The sequence below is a fragment of the Mixophyes fleayi genome, chromosome 1 (genome assembly GCF_038048845.1).
Source record: "Mixophyes fleayi isolate aMixFle1 chromosome 1, aMixFle1.hap1, whole genome shotgun sequence".
Lineage (NCBI taxonomy): Eukaryota > Metazoa > Chordata > Amphibia > Anura > Limnodynastidae > Mixophyes > Mixophyes fleayi.
The window spans coordinates 305,803,673-305,818,143 of record NC_134402.1 but is presented as its reverse complement, the minus strand read 5'-3'; positions in this window follow the sequence as shown (position 1 = coordinate 305,818,143).

Below are 14,471 nucleotides of genomic sequence, written 5' to 3'. Positions count from 1 at the left end.
TCTGGCACACCTATCAGATGGAATACATCACCAGCATGCTTAGGGGCTCCTCCGTGTCCTTCAACAAAGTTTGGTCTCCATGGACCTCATACTATAACCATCCCCTGCTTCAATTCTAGTCATATCCGATTTGCTGCTTGAAATCCCAGATTACCCTCTGCAAAAAACATAAAAGCGTGAATTCCTTCCCCCTTACCCTAACCTTCCCAATTTGTTCTTTCTCCTCCCCCATTTTGCCCTATACCCTCCCCTTTCATCTTTTTCCTTTTATTTGTATAATTTAAAACAAAATAACATCGTCATGTTATCATGCTCATATGAAGCTGAATTTGTTTTGTAAAAGCACTGTGAGAGAGTGTCATACACATTGTTAAATTTGTATCTGCATTTATCATCTCACTAATGTACCTTTCAAGAGTTTTATATTTTGTAATGCTGTTCAAGATCAGATGTTATTAATGAAACGTATTTAAAAAAAAAAAAAAAAGAAATGAGTTGTGTAGAACAGATATTGAGTACTAAAAAGTGAGGGGACAGAACAGGGAGCAGATTGAACCTGTTTCCAGAGAATTGTCTCAGCAAACAGGACCAGAGCCACTAATGGAGATTTGGGGACCATGGGCTATGAGTTCAGGGGGGAGATTTAGGACACAGGTGTGCTGGTGGCATGGATATTAAAAGGAGGAGGACACAAGAAAAGAGAGCATTGTTTGTGAGAGATGCCAAATCTAAAGAAATGAGACCACAAGAATATCTTAATATTAGTGAAAAAGGTCTACTACTGGTGTGGAAAAGGCTATAATCTATACTTCAAATAACCAAATTTGATTTATTCACTAGTGTAGGTGAGGTAACGCCGCATGAAAATAAAACAGTCAATGATGTACTGGTCGTAGCGCATGCCAGTAGCTGAGGCTGTTTACTTTTGATTGTGTTGTAGAACATAACGCATCATCCCACTGGTCACAATCAAACTGCTTCATAACTGCTAAGCTTCATGCAGTGATCAGACGTATGGACACAACCTCCTTGTCTACAGACATACGTATAGTCTGGTCCTCAGCTAAATTTACCTAAGAGTACACAGAGGCTAGATAATACCCATTCGCAAATCAATACGTATCTAAAAATACACATTTTCAGAGTAATTACAGGTAAGTCCTAGTAGGCATTTTAAGCTTTGTGGCGTGAAACTACTTGGTCTTATAGAGATTCTAAAATTATTAATTATAATTAAGTTTTATTAGATTGGTTTAAAAAAATAACATGAACTGAAATGTTATTGAAAGGGGCAACATATTTTATTGGTAGTTTACATACAGCTCTGGTTTAGCTACATTATAAATTGTATTGGTATAAATGTAAAATCTTAATTCTTTCTCAGTAATTTTCATAGTATCTTCTTTATACTCTTCTCTCTCTTTTAAGCTCCCACTGGTGGCTGCTGGTGTCAGGTGGTGGAGTGTTTCCAATGGGCCAAACCATAATTACCATTGTTTTGAGCCGATGGGCCAGCATTCCTGTTATAGGCTGTCAAAATTGGCCCGTGGGCTGTATGTTGTGCACCGCTACTTTCTTTCCACCAACAGCCCTCCTGTGAGTCTTAATCAGTTGTAAATATCCTCTATCAGCATAGCTTAAAAATAATAGAGAGTAAAGGGAAGATACAAACAACCCTTAAAATTTGTTCAGTGTCTGTATAGAGAGATGTATATGTTTGGACTATGTATTACCCTACACAATATACATTTGCACAAACACATTTTTGGTGTTTTGAAGCTGGTTTAAAATAATGTTTGCAATTTTTGGTGGTTACCTCCTCCTCTCCCTTTATTTTATATATGGGATAATGTACTTTCTGATATAACTTGTATAATGATATTAACAGTTCTGTTACCAAAAGGTCTACTACTGGTGTGGAAAATGCTATAATCTATACTTTAATTAACCAAATCTTGATTTATTCACTAGTGTAGGTGAGGTAACGCCGCATGGAAATAAAACAGTCAATGATGTACTGGTTTCTGCACATGCCAGTAGCTGAGGCTGTTTACTTTTGATTGTGTTCTAGATCATAACGCATCATCCCACTGGCCACACTCAAACTGCTTCATAACTGTTGAGCTTCATGCAGTGATCAGACGTATGGACACAACCTCCTTGTCTACAGACATACGTATAGTCTGGTCCACAGCTTAATTTACCTAAGAGTACACAGAGCCTAGATAATACCCATTCGCAAAACCAATCCATAACTAAAAGTACACATTTTCAGAATAAATACAGGTAAGTCCTAGTAGGCATTTTAAGCTTTGTGGGGTGAAACTACTTGGTCTTATAGAGATTGTAAAATTATTAATAATAATTAAAGTTTATTGGATTGGTTTAAAAAAATAACATGAACTGAAATGTTATTAAAAGTTGCAACATATTTTATTGCTACTTTACATACAGCTCTGGTTTAGCTACATTATAAATTGTATTGGTAAAAATGTGAACTCTTAATTCTTTCTAAGTAATTTTCATAGTATCTTCTTTATACTCTTCTCTCTCTTTTAAGCTCCCACTGGTGGCTGCTGGTGTCAGGTAGCGGAGTGTTTCCAATGGGCCAAACCATAATTACTATTGTTTTGAGCCGATGGGCCAGCATTCCTGTTATAGGGTGTCAAAATTGGCCCGTGGGCTGTATGTTGTGCACCGCTACTTTGTTTACACCAACAGCCCTCCTGTGAATCTTAATCAGTTGTAAATATCCTCTATCAGCATAGCTGAAAAATAATAGAGAGTAAAGGGAAGATACAAACAACCCTTAAAGTTTGTTCACTGTCTGTACAGAGAGATAAAATACAACTATGTTTGGACTATGTATTACCGTATACTATATACATTTGCACAAACACATTTTTGGTGTTTTGAAGCAGGTTTAAAATATTGTTTGCAATTTTTGGTGGTTACCGCCTCCTCTCCCTTTATTGTATATATGGGATTATGTACTTTCTAAAATACCTTATATAATGATATTAACAGTTCTGTGACCATATCACAGCATAAAGGCTGAAGGCAGACTGCTTTTATACAGATCACAGGAATCTGAGGCCACTTCTAATAAACAAAATTTACAGTACATGGAGGTGTTATCCCTTATAATAAATGCACTACAGTGATTAGATCAGAACTCACCACTCAAACAATGGTATCAAAACTCACAGATTTATAGAGGATATTTATATGAATGTATGCCTATAGTAATGTTTGATTGTTATAGCTTTAAAATGTTTTGGAATTTTACACTAATACTTACTTTGTAAACATTAGGAGCAGGTTGACAACCAACAAGAAGGATGTCAGGAGCATTTGATTCCGCTGGATGCTCTAATGGTAAGTTAAAACAACTGAGATTATGATATCAAGAACATTGTCAACTTTAAATACAAATGACATTAAAAAGGGCAACTATCCCCTTAAATCAGACAACACATAGGATTTAAGTAAATCCAGTTATTCTAATCTAAGCTCTTGAAGTTGAGGTGTTTTACTCTACCTCAATGGCTCCCTTAGAGGGACTGAGACACCAGATGTCAACTCTTATTAAGACATCATTTCAACAGCAGCAGACTATATCATTGTTGTAGCATTGCTGCCTACCCCTCAGACGGTTATACAACTAAAAATAACCACAATCATTATCTATTGTACATCTATCAACTTTATCTGGCACATAATGATGTTTTATGCTGTGGAGGGCAACTGGTTTCATAGTGATGCAATTCATATTTTTATTTTAATTCATAGAGGAATTGGATAATATGTCAAGCACAGAAAAAATTTGTTTCCTCCAAGAAAAACTAAAGGCGATTTGGAAGCGATACCACGATTTAAAATCTGAAGTGGCCGCAATCAACCGGAGGAGGACACAAATGAAAAGGAAAGGACAAGAAGGTGAGTATCATTTTATGATTTTTTTCCTCCTTTTAAGTGTTACAAATATGTATTGCATTTACGCACAAGTCATTTTTATTGTCGATTAGTTATTTTTTTCTATATCACACAATTTTCTCTTACTGCTCTCCAATCAGTGCAGACATCAGGGGTGTTAGTAGCAGCAGTTGTCCAAAATTGCTTCTACAGTTTATCTCTTAATTGCTCTTAACTGGGGGTAGCATTTAATTTCAAATGTAAATTTCTATGCTTTATTCCATATTAGACCATAAGCTTCCAACACCATCTAAGAGGCAGAAAGTTACAACAAAGAGGCCAAAGAAAAAGAATAATAAATCAAAAGATTGAGAAGAATGGAACAGGTGAGAAGCTCACACATGAGTCAATTTAATGTATTGGCATAAACATGTTAATACTATAAATTTCCAGTTGACCTGGGCCACAGAGAAAAAACGTTACTTGTCTAAGTCACTAGCAAATGACACTAGAGGCTAGATTTACTCTGGTACAAATCCTAGGGCTAGATTTACTAAGCTGTGGGTTTGAAAAAGTGGGGATGTTGTCTATAGCTGTCTTATTGTAGAAAGTACTAAATAAATGAAAGCTAGAATCTGATTGGTTGCTATAGGCAACATCCAGAGCCGTAACATAGAATGCTAGTGCTTGGGGCGAGAAAGACAAATGCCGCCCCCCTAGCCCTCAATTTTAACCAAATTAGCCTAAAGTATTCCCAAATTGCGCCCCCCCTAAGCGTTGCGCCCTGGGCGGTCGCCCCTGTCTGTGCGCAGCCCTAGTTACGGCCCTGGCAACATCCCCACTTTTTCAAACCCGCAGCTTAGTAAATCTAGCCCTAGGATTTGTACCAGAGTATCCTGTGGCATAATTCTATGTTTGTGATGCCTGTATCACTGATGTACTGTAACCTCTAAGATGTACCTTATCATTGTAATACAAAATAATATATTACAATAATCTTTACCTGCTGCTGGAGCTATGCATGTAAAGCATGCTAAACCTGTATCACTCAAACGGCCCTGATACAAATCCCACTTTATTTTCCAATTAACCAACTCCATGCAATGTAACCCCTTCACACACCTGAAAAACTTATATAAACATCATGTATTCTGATATCCCAACACAACATTATCTTCATAAATATCATATAAATGTGTCAGCTCTACATTCTCCTGTTTACTGTCATCACTGGTCCCAGCTGGTCCACTGTTTTGTTTTCTTCTTGGCCAACTATTCATCACATACAGCATTCACGCAGAATCAGGGATTGTTCGGGCTTAAAGGAAAACACATGGAGATGCAGGGAAGACCTTCTATAGATTGCAAACTGGCGAGTTGGGTGCTCTTACCGCTTAGTCTGTGTTATGCTGGGGAGTATGCTGGTGCCATATATATATATATATATATATATATATATATAAATGTTCATAAATAATCTCCTCTACATCTCATCCATAATAAACCAATTCTTTGTAACTGCTGGGTCCAACAATAATATGCCAAGACATAGTTTGTGTCATCCTGAATATGCCCAGCCACAGCTGGTGCCAACAATAATATACCAAGACATAATTTGTATCGTCAATAACATGCCCAGTCATAGCTGTGCCAACAATAATATGCCAAGCCATAGCTGGTACCAACAACAATATGCCAAACAATAGTTGGTACCAACAACAATATGCCAAACCATAGCTGGTACCAACAATAATATGCCAAACCATAGCTGGTACCAACAACAATATGCCAAGCCATAGCTGGTACCAACAACAATATGCCAAGCCATAGCTGGTACCAACAACAATATGCCCAGCCATAGCTGGTGCCAACAATAATATGCCGAGTTTATTAGATTAGAATTTTCAAACTGAAAGGTACTCCAATCCACAAATATTCTAAAAACAAATCATTATTTATTACTACTTAGGTAATATAATACTACATAATCAGACCTATTCTATTTTTCACTCTTTGTTCTTTTATTCTTTCAGGCAAAATATGATTAATGAATGAAGTTGATTGATCAAGAAGTTCCCTAATGAAGAAGAAAAAGAAATTGTGTTAAAACTTATTAAATATTGTGCCCTTGTCCCCCTCCTCCCCACCCTATTTTATCTTCTGTATGCCATATCCCATCCTTCTGCTTATTATTGTTTAATACAATGAAAAACAAAATCTTAAAAAATATATGCATATATAAAATGATTTATTACTTTCTGCAATCTTTTCTGCTGTTTTATTATATTGTTCCTCTTTGTCAAAGCCACACCGATTCATGGCTTGCCATACAATTATACAAACACTTGGCAACACAGGGCATTTTCATTTGTTCCATCATATCATTGAGATCTATTTATGATTTAAAAAAAAAAGTAGTATATTTAAGATAGGTTTTTGCAAACATTGTAATATACAATTTAATTTATAGCCTTATTTAGCAAAGGGTTCAAGCCATTTATCTAAAAAAAAAATACTCTGTTTTAAATAGTAAATCTTCTGTTGTAGTTTTGCACCATATTTACATAAGGGAAATGTATCATGAAATAAGCTTTGTATTTAGTGGGGTTGGACTACAGTGTCCAGCAGTGTCCAGCACACGCTCGCTTGTGATGTTACTAGCTACTAGCCTTTTCCGTCTGCAATTTCTAACCCCTATGGGAACGGCTACAGTACTATGTATACATTTCTCTTCTCCTTCCCCCCAAAATGTTTGACAAGGTGTGACTCCCAGCAGCTACCTAGTGACAGTGTCCTATACTCCAGCCTTTAGTTAATGCACATTTTATTGTGTGTGTTTTGTCACTGCACTTTTTGTCCATGGATATAAATACCTGGATGTTACTACCACGTGCAGTGTGCTTAATTTTCTCAATTTTAAGAACCACTGCTTTTAATAAAATCATCCTCATTTCTTTCCAATAAAAACATAATATCATCAATGAACTGTCACCAGGACTCCAGAAGAATCATATCATTTACCACATATTCTAATTATTTCTTTCTATGTATCACTACAATAATTATGTCTTTTTCTGCTATACAAGGATATCAAGTATATAATTAGTCACTGTGCATGAGTCCTGCTACGCATTGTGTGTGGAGAGTATAACCATTGTACAATAATGGACGGTGCTACTCACCCCTCCGGGCACCTTCCTGATAGCTGGCTGGTGACACTGTATTGATTTGTTTTCATTTAAAGGAAAATAAACAATTGGGATTATAATTTTTAAAGTAACAAAGAAAATTCAATATTTACATGGGATTGTGAATGCATTAAAGGACCTGTCTACTTTGGTGTATATTTTGTGTCCTCTGAATCAGAAGTGGCCCCTGCTGCATGATTACACAAATCACTCCCCCTCACACTTGTCCATTGGATCTAACCTCAGGGACCTTCCTCCTTATGTTACACATTTAGCAATATTCTTTGATCCAAATAAATTGGGTGTAAACATTGGAAAACAGCCCCATTTATTAGTGATTCGCCCAGTATAGCACATGTGTGGAGATAACACAAATAACTGCTGTCACTCAGCACAAAAGGAGAATCAGAATCCTTTCTATACTAGAGACTGGGTACAAAATGCAAACATCATCATAAGACAGAAGGTGAGTACTGAACGTGCTGCCTATTAGGACAAGAGTAGCCTAACCAGGTGCACATTCCATATACACCCCTACTCCCAGTGGCAGATCCAGGGCAGGGCTTGCTGCCGACAGCTGCACACTGTGCAGGTCCGCTCGGCAGTGACAGTGTACTGCCCGGCTGCTCTGATTGTGTTTTAAACTCAATCAGAGCAGCGGGACAGCACACTGCCACTGCCGAGCGGACCTGAACATACTGTGCAGCCACCGGCAGCCTTAGAAATCAGAAAGGGGGCCGGGTCTAAATCGCCCCCCCCCCCCCCCTAAAATCGCCCGGGGTATATCAATAGTCTGGATCCGCCCCTGCCTACTCCTGCCCATTCTGCTGAAATTTTGGATTGAATTATTGTGCATGACCTTTGGCTTGTTTATTGGACTTTGATTGTATGCTCCGTGCTCCAGTGTAATTCTTAAACTTATGCTGCGATAAAGTTTAAGACCTGGGGGCATCTGTGTACCTGTGAGCGCAACTAGCTCTACGGGAAAGGCGGCTGTTATAGGTGAAGACCTCTACTTCTAGTTCTGCACGTTTATGATATAGCCGTTTTAATAATGGGCCATGTGTACAGCAGGTTTTTAAATGTGACACATTTAATGTGGGTAACTAAGTTTATGGATTGAAATTTGATCCATGATTGTAAAGTATCACCCATACACACATCATCAAACCCAACATATTTCTACACAATCTGTTGCAGTCTCAATTAAACACTTACTGCTCCCACTAACCCTCACACATTACATTGTCTTCTCTCTCTCTCTCTCTCCTAGATCTGCATGGAAAAGATTGTATGCTGGAGGGTCATATGACTCATCCCCTCCTGAGTGACCAGGTGATTAGCAATGCATGGATCAGCTGATCATACATCCTCATACTAGGCAATATAAGGGGTGGTGAGATATACTGTCCAGCTGTCCCTATGCTCCCCAGGGACCCAAGACTAGTGCATCTGCCTACCCATTGCCTCTAACCCACCCCAAGATAATTGTAAATGTCTGTTGGGTGTGCAACAATAATACTGCTAATATATATATATATATATATATATATATATATATATATATATATATATGCAATATTGGAAAGGATCATAAACAACTAGAACACCAAGGAACGTGGTACGTACAACACTACTCAGTTACCCTGGCTTGAAATAGTATTCGTTTCTAAAACACAATATTGCCAGGGGTTTGGACAGAGCATGGAAGGCATAGCAGATTACTGCAAGGGGTAGCAGAAATTAAAAAATACAAGCCAAAGGTCAGGGCAGGCGGAGTACTAAGGCGTAATCAAAAGACAGGCTGAAGACAGTCTGGCTGTGTTTAAGTAGAATAAATCCATAGTACAGAGTGAGGTCAGGACTGGCAGAGTTTAATGCATAAATCTGGTTAGCAGGTCAAGGACAGGACAAGAAGAGGTTCATGCAAATTCAGAAACAGGCAATGGTCAGGGGCAGGAGAAAACGGCGAAACAAAAAGACATCAAATCGATATAGAATTACTAAAGCATACTAGCTCTAGCAGAAACGAACATCAGCATATGATCAACAGGAAGGGGCTTAAATAGTGAGATGGACAAATGAGAGAAGTTTACAAGTGGAGCGGCTTTAAATTAAGGAGATCAGCTAGGCAACTGCTGCTGTTTAGTAAAGAGGCTAGACGTCAGCAGAGGAAGAGAAAGAGACGCTGGTTGCGGTTACTTGACAACCAGCTAGAACGAGGCGGCGAATGATAAGCTGGTTGCCGTTAGTAACCAACTTGGCAGACAGCGGCATATGCTGCTGATCTTAACATATACACCAATTAGCTACAACATTAAAACCATTGAAAAGTGAAGTGAATAACAATAATTATATTGTTACAATGGCATGGGTTGAATCTATTAGGGAGCAAATGAACAGTCAGTTCTTGAAGTTGATGTGTTAGAAGCAGGAAAAATGAGCAAGCGTAAAGGATCTGAGCGACTTTGACCAAATTGTGATGGCTATATGACTGGGTCACAGCATCTCCAAAATGACAGGTCTTGTGGGGTGTTCCTGGTAGCCAGTGGTTTATATCTATCAAAAGTGGTTCAAGCAAGGTGAACTGATGACAGGGACATGGGCGCCTATGATGTGCATGGGGAGCGAAGGCTAGTCTATCTATTTCAATCCTACAGAAGAGCTAATGTAGAACGAGTTTCTGAAAAAGTTATTGTGGCTATGATAGAGAGGTGTCAGAACACACAGTGCATCGCAGCTTGCTGCGTATGAGGCTGCGTAGTCACAGACCAGTCAGACTACCCATGCTGATCCTAGTCCGTTTCCAACATGGCCTACAATGGGCATGTCAGCACCAGAGCTGGACAAAAGGAGCAATGGAAGAAGGTGGCCTGCTCTTATAAATTACATTTTTTTTTACATCATGTGGATGGTCGTGTGTGCCATTTACCTGATGAAGAGATGGCACCAGGATGCATTGTGGGATGAAGGCAAGCCAGCAAAGGCAGTGTGATGCTCTGGACAATGTTTTGCTGGAAAACCTTAGGTCCTGGCATTCATCTGGATATTACTTTAACATGTACCACCTACCTAAACTTTGTTGCAGAACATGTACACCCCTTCATAGGAATGGTATTCCCTCATGGCAGTTGCCTCTTTCAGCAGGATAATGCACAGTGCCACACTGCAAAAATTGTTCGGGAATGGTTTGCGGAACATGACAAAGAACTGAAGGTGTTGATTTGTCCTCCAAATTCCCCAGATCTGGATCCGATCAAGCATCTGTGGAAGCTACTGGAAAAACAAGTCCAAGACATGGAGGCCCCACCTCTCAACTTACAGAATTTAAAGGATCTGCTGCTAAGTCTTGGTGCCAGATATCACAGGACACATGCAAGGGTCTAGTGGAGTCCATGCATCGATGGATCAGAGCTGTTTTGCCGGCATGAGGGGGATTTACACAATATTAGGCATGTGATTTTATTGTTGTTGCTGATCTGTACATAGATAGATATAGATAGGTACAGATATAGATATATTGATAGATGTTGTACGATCCCAAACATTTAAAACAGGTCAACTTAGTGTTAAAATGATGTTTATTCAAATAGTACAAAAGTGTTTAAAATCATCCTCATTTTTTTCCACAAAAACACAATATCATAAATAAATTCATATAACTCAGAACGAATGCAGGGCCCATAGCGGTTCCCAATTTCTGAATATAAAACTCACCACTAAAATTAAAATAATTATTCTTTAAAATTAACTATATTCCTTCAATAATAAAACTTTTAAACCATTCCTCATAGGATTCTTTATCCAAAAATTTTTTAACTGAATTTATCACACCTGTATATTCAAGTATAAAGAGGGGCAGTACGGTGGCTAAGTGGTTAGCACTTCTGCCTCTCAGCACTGGGGTCATGAGTTCAATTCCCAACCATGGCCTTATCTGTGTGGAGTTTGTATGTTCTCCCTGTGTTTGCGTGGGTTTCCTCCAGGTGCTCTGGTTTCCTCCCACACTCTAAAAACATACTGGTAGGTTAATTGGCTGCTCACAAATTGACCATAGTCTGTGTGTATGTATGTTAGGGAATTTAGACTGTAAGCCCCAATGGGGCAGGGACTGATGTGAGTGAGTTCTCTCTAAATGGTGATGATGAAGATGTAATATTAACTATTCCTAGTATATAGTCATCTTCTCAAATCTCTTTTTTAAAACCCCTTCTTTTGTGTCTTTAATATACGATATAGTACCTATTATTATTGATTGTAGATGTTGGTCAATAAAAGCTGATAAATTTGTGGTCAAGAAATTTGTGCCAGCTATTATAGGTGTGCCAGGCAGTTCTTTCACCCTTTAATACACATTGAAAAGAGTATGTCGGACAGCTACTGAGGGCTTAAGGACAGGCAAGAATTCAACTACAGCTTACTAAAACTGTCCACAAGACTTCCCCATGTGTGAGATTTACAACTAAACAAATTATTTGTTTCATTAATTATTTAATTTTGTTCCTGTTCACGCTCATTCTTATTTCTAGAGATGAAGTACTTTTAATATTTGATTTTCTATCGAACTTACACATCCACAAATACTTGTAAGGTGTTCATTTTTATACTGGGGGCACATTTCAGACCCTTCTGTAATACAGATATTTCATCCTTAGTAAGTGAATAATTGCTCTTATTAAAAATCATAGTTTTTCTCCTGATTATAGTGTTTAATATTGGATGTTAATGGGGATTCCTTATTTATTAATAATATGATTTTCACTGATTTCTAAGGCACCAGACAGTGGGAAAAAAACCGAAGCAAACATGAACCAGGGACTTACCTTTAATCTTAAAGTGGGAGATCAGTCATACTACACTATATTACTAACAAGGTAGTGAATGTCTGGAATACATTTCCAGCAAGGGTCACAATGGCAGCTTTGCATATAGCCCAAATCATTAAAAACTTTTGGAGACAATGCTGTAGCATTATGTTCTTAATACAGATAAGTAAGTAGGATGCTTAGTTTGTTGAAAGCAGCAGTCAATCTATTATTCTCTGTTTGACTTTGTTAGTGTTTGTGTAATGCATAAGTGTATATATTACATACTTGTATGTGTGTGTATACATATATAAATCTCTCTCTCTCTCTCTCTCTCTCTCTCTCTCTCTCTCTATATATATATATATATATATATATATATATATATATATATATTAGTATTTTAAGATTGCAATATATGCTTCTCTACACTGCTAACACAAAAGGTCTTCTTGATAGGCAATACAATAATAGTAGCAGGATTTAATCAATCTGCTGTGTATTTCCTACTTTTGCAGAGGCTTCATTGTAGGCTTAAGATTGGCCCACTGACCCGACCAAGGCCCCATGCTGCAGGGGTGCTCGCCTCCCAAAGGCACTGACTCCTTCTGTAAGTTTGGTCAGTCTACACTATTATTTTCTGTCAGATGAATGGGTGATAAAGTCATCTGGCATGTACAGAAAGATGGATCAAAAAGAAAACAAAACAAAAGACCAAAAGTAATTATAAATTGTATTTTACATTATGTATTTCTATATAGTAAGAAGTAGGGCAGATAACATGATTATTGTTGGAATTTTTTTTTTTTTTTTTAAAAAACATTGCAGTCTTTCAGTAGTGATAAGTAAGCTCTTCTACTCTTGTCTTTAAGAACAAAGATGAAAATGAAAAGGAAGAAAAGCGTGTGGAAGAGAAACAAAAATCAGTCTAACAGTCTAACATGGCTTGTGTTGTAAGACCTCAAATAGTGAGAGCAAGGCAACACCTCCTTATCAAATGGATCAGAAGGTATTGTAATGGTCATTTGCAAATAAAGAAATAAATGCAGCAATGTTTGGTGGATGTTATTTAATAGCACTATGGCTAAATAATTTTAATTTCCCATGTGTAATTGTCTAGTGTAACTGCAAAAAGGATTTGTAACCCTGAATGTTTTTGTTCTTCTTTGTTTAAGTGTTATTTATACAGAGGAATGTGCATTTTATATACAATATTGCTATATATATATATATACACACTAATATATATATATATATATATATTTTTAAAAGGCTTCCAAAAGGGTTAAACAGCACCATATAAAACGGTACAGCATTATATTAAATTATATCATAAAGTGTTATACAATAACAGACAGCTAAGAATTGCACAACAGACATTGCGGTGTGGTACAGGGGAGGGCACAGTATCACACTAATTATGAATAGGTCAAATAGAAATGAGTTGTGTAGAACAGAGATTGAGTGCTAAGAAGTGAGGGGACAGAACAAGGTGCAAATTAATGCGAGTTGAACCTATTTCCAGAGAATTGTCCCAACAAACAGGACCAGAGCCACTGATGGAGATTTGGGGACCATCGGCTATGAGTCCAGTGAGGAGGTTCAGGACACAGGTGTGCTGGTGGCATGGATATTAAAAGGAGGAGGACACAAGAAAAGAGAGCATTGTTTGTGAGAGATACCAAATCTAAAGAATTGAGACCACAAGAATATCTTAATATTAGTGAAAAAGGTCTACTACTGGTGTGGAAAAGGCTATAATCTATACTTCAATTAACCAAATCTTGATTTATTCATTAGTGTAGGTGAGGTAACGCCGCATGGAAATAAAACAGTCAATGATGTACTGGTTTCTGCACATGCCAGTAGCTGAGGCTGTTTACTTTTGATTGTGTTCTAGATCATAACGCATCATCCCACTGGCCACACTCAAACTGCTTCATAACTGTTGAGCTTCATGCAGTGATCAGACGTACGGACACAACCTCCTTGTCTACAGACATTCATATAGTCTGGTCCACAGCTTAATTTACCTAAGAGTACACAGAGGCTAGATAATAGCGATTTGGAAACCAATCCGTAACTAAAAGTACACATTTTCAGAATAAATACAGGTAAGTCCTAGTAGGCATTTTAAGCTTTGTGGGGTGAAACTACTTGGTCTTATAGAGATTCTAAAATTATTAATAATAATTAAAGTTTATTGGATTGGTTTTAAAAAATAACATGAACTGAAATGTTATTAAAAGGTGCAACATATTGAATGGTACTTTACATACAGCTCTGGTTTAGCTATTTTAAATTGTATTGGTAAAAATTTGAAATCTTAATTCTTTTTAAGTAATTTTCATAGTATCTTTTTTATACTCTTCTCTCTCTTTTAAGCTCCCACTGGTGGCTGCTGGTGTCAGGTGGTGGAGTGTTTCCAATGGGCTAAATCATAATTACCATTGTTTTGAGCCGATAGGCCAGCATTCCTGTTATAGGGTGTCAAAATTGGCCCGTGGGCTGTATGTTGTGCTCCGCTACTTTGTTTCCACCAACAGCCCTCCTGTGAGTCTTA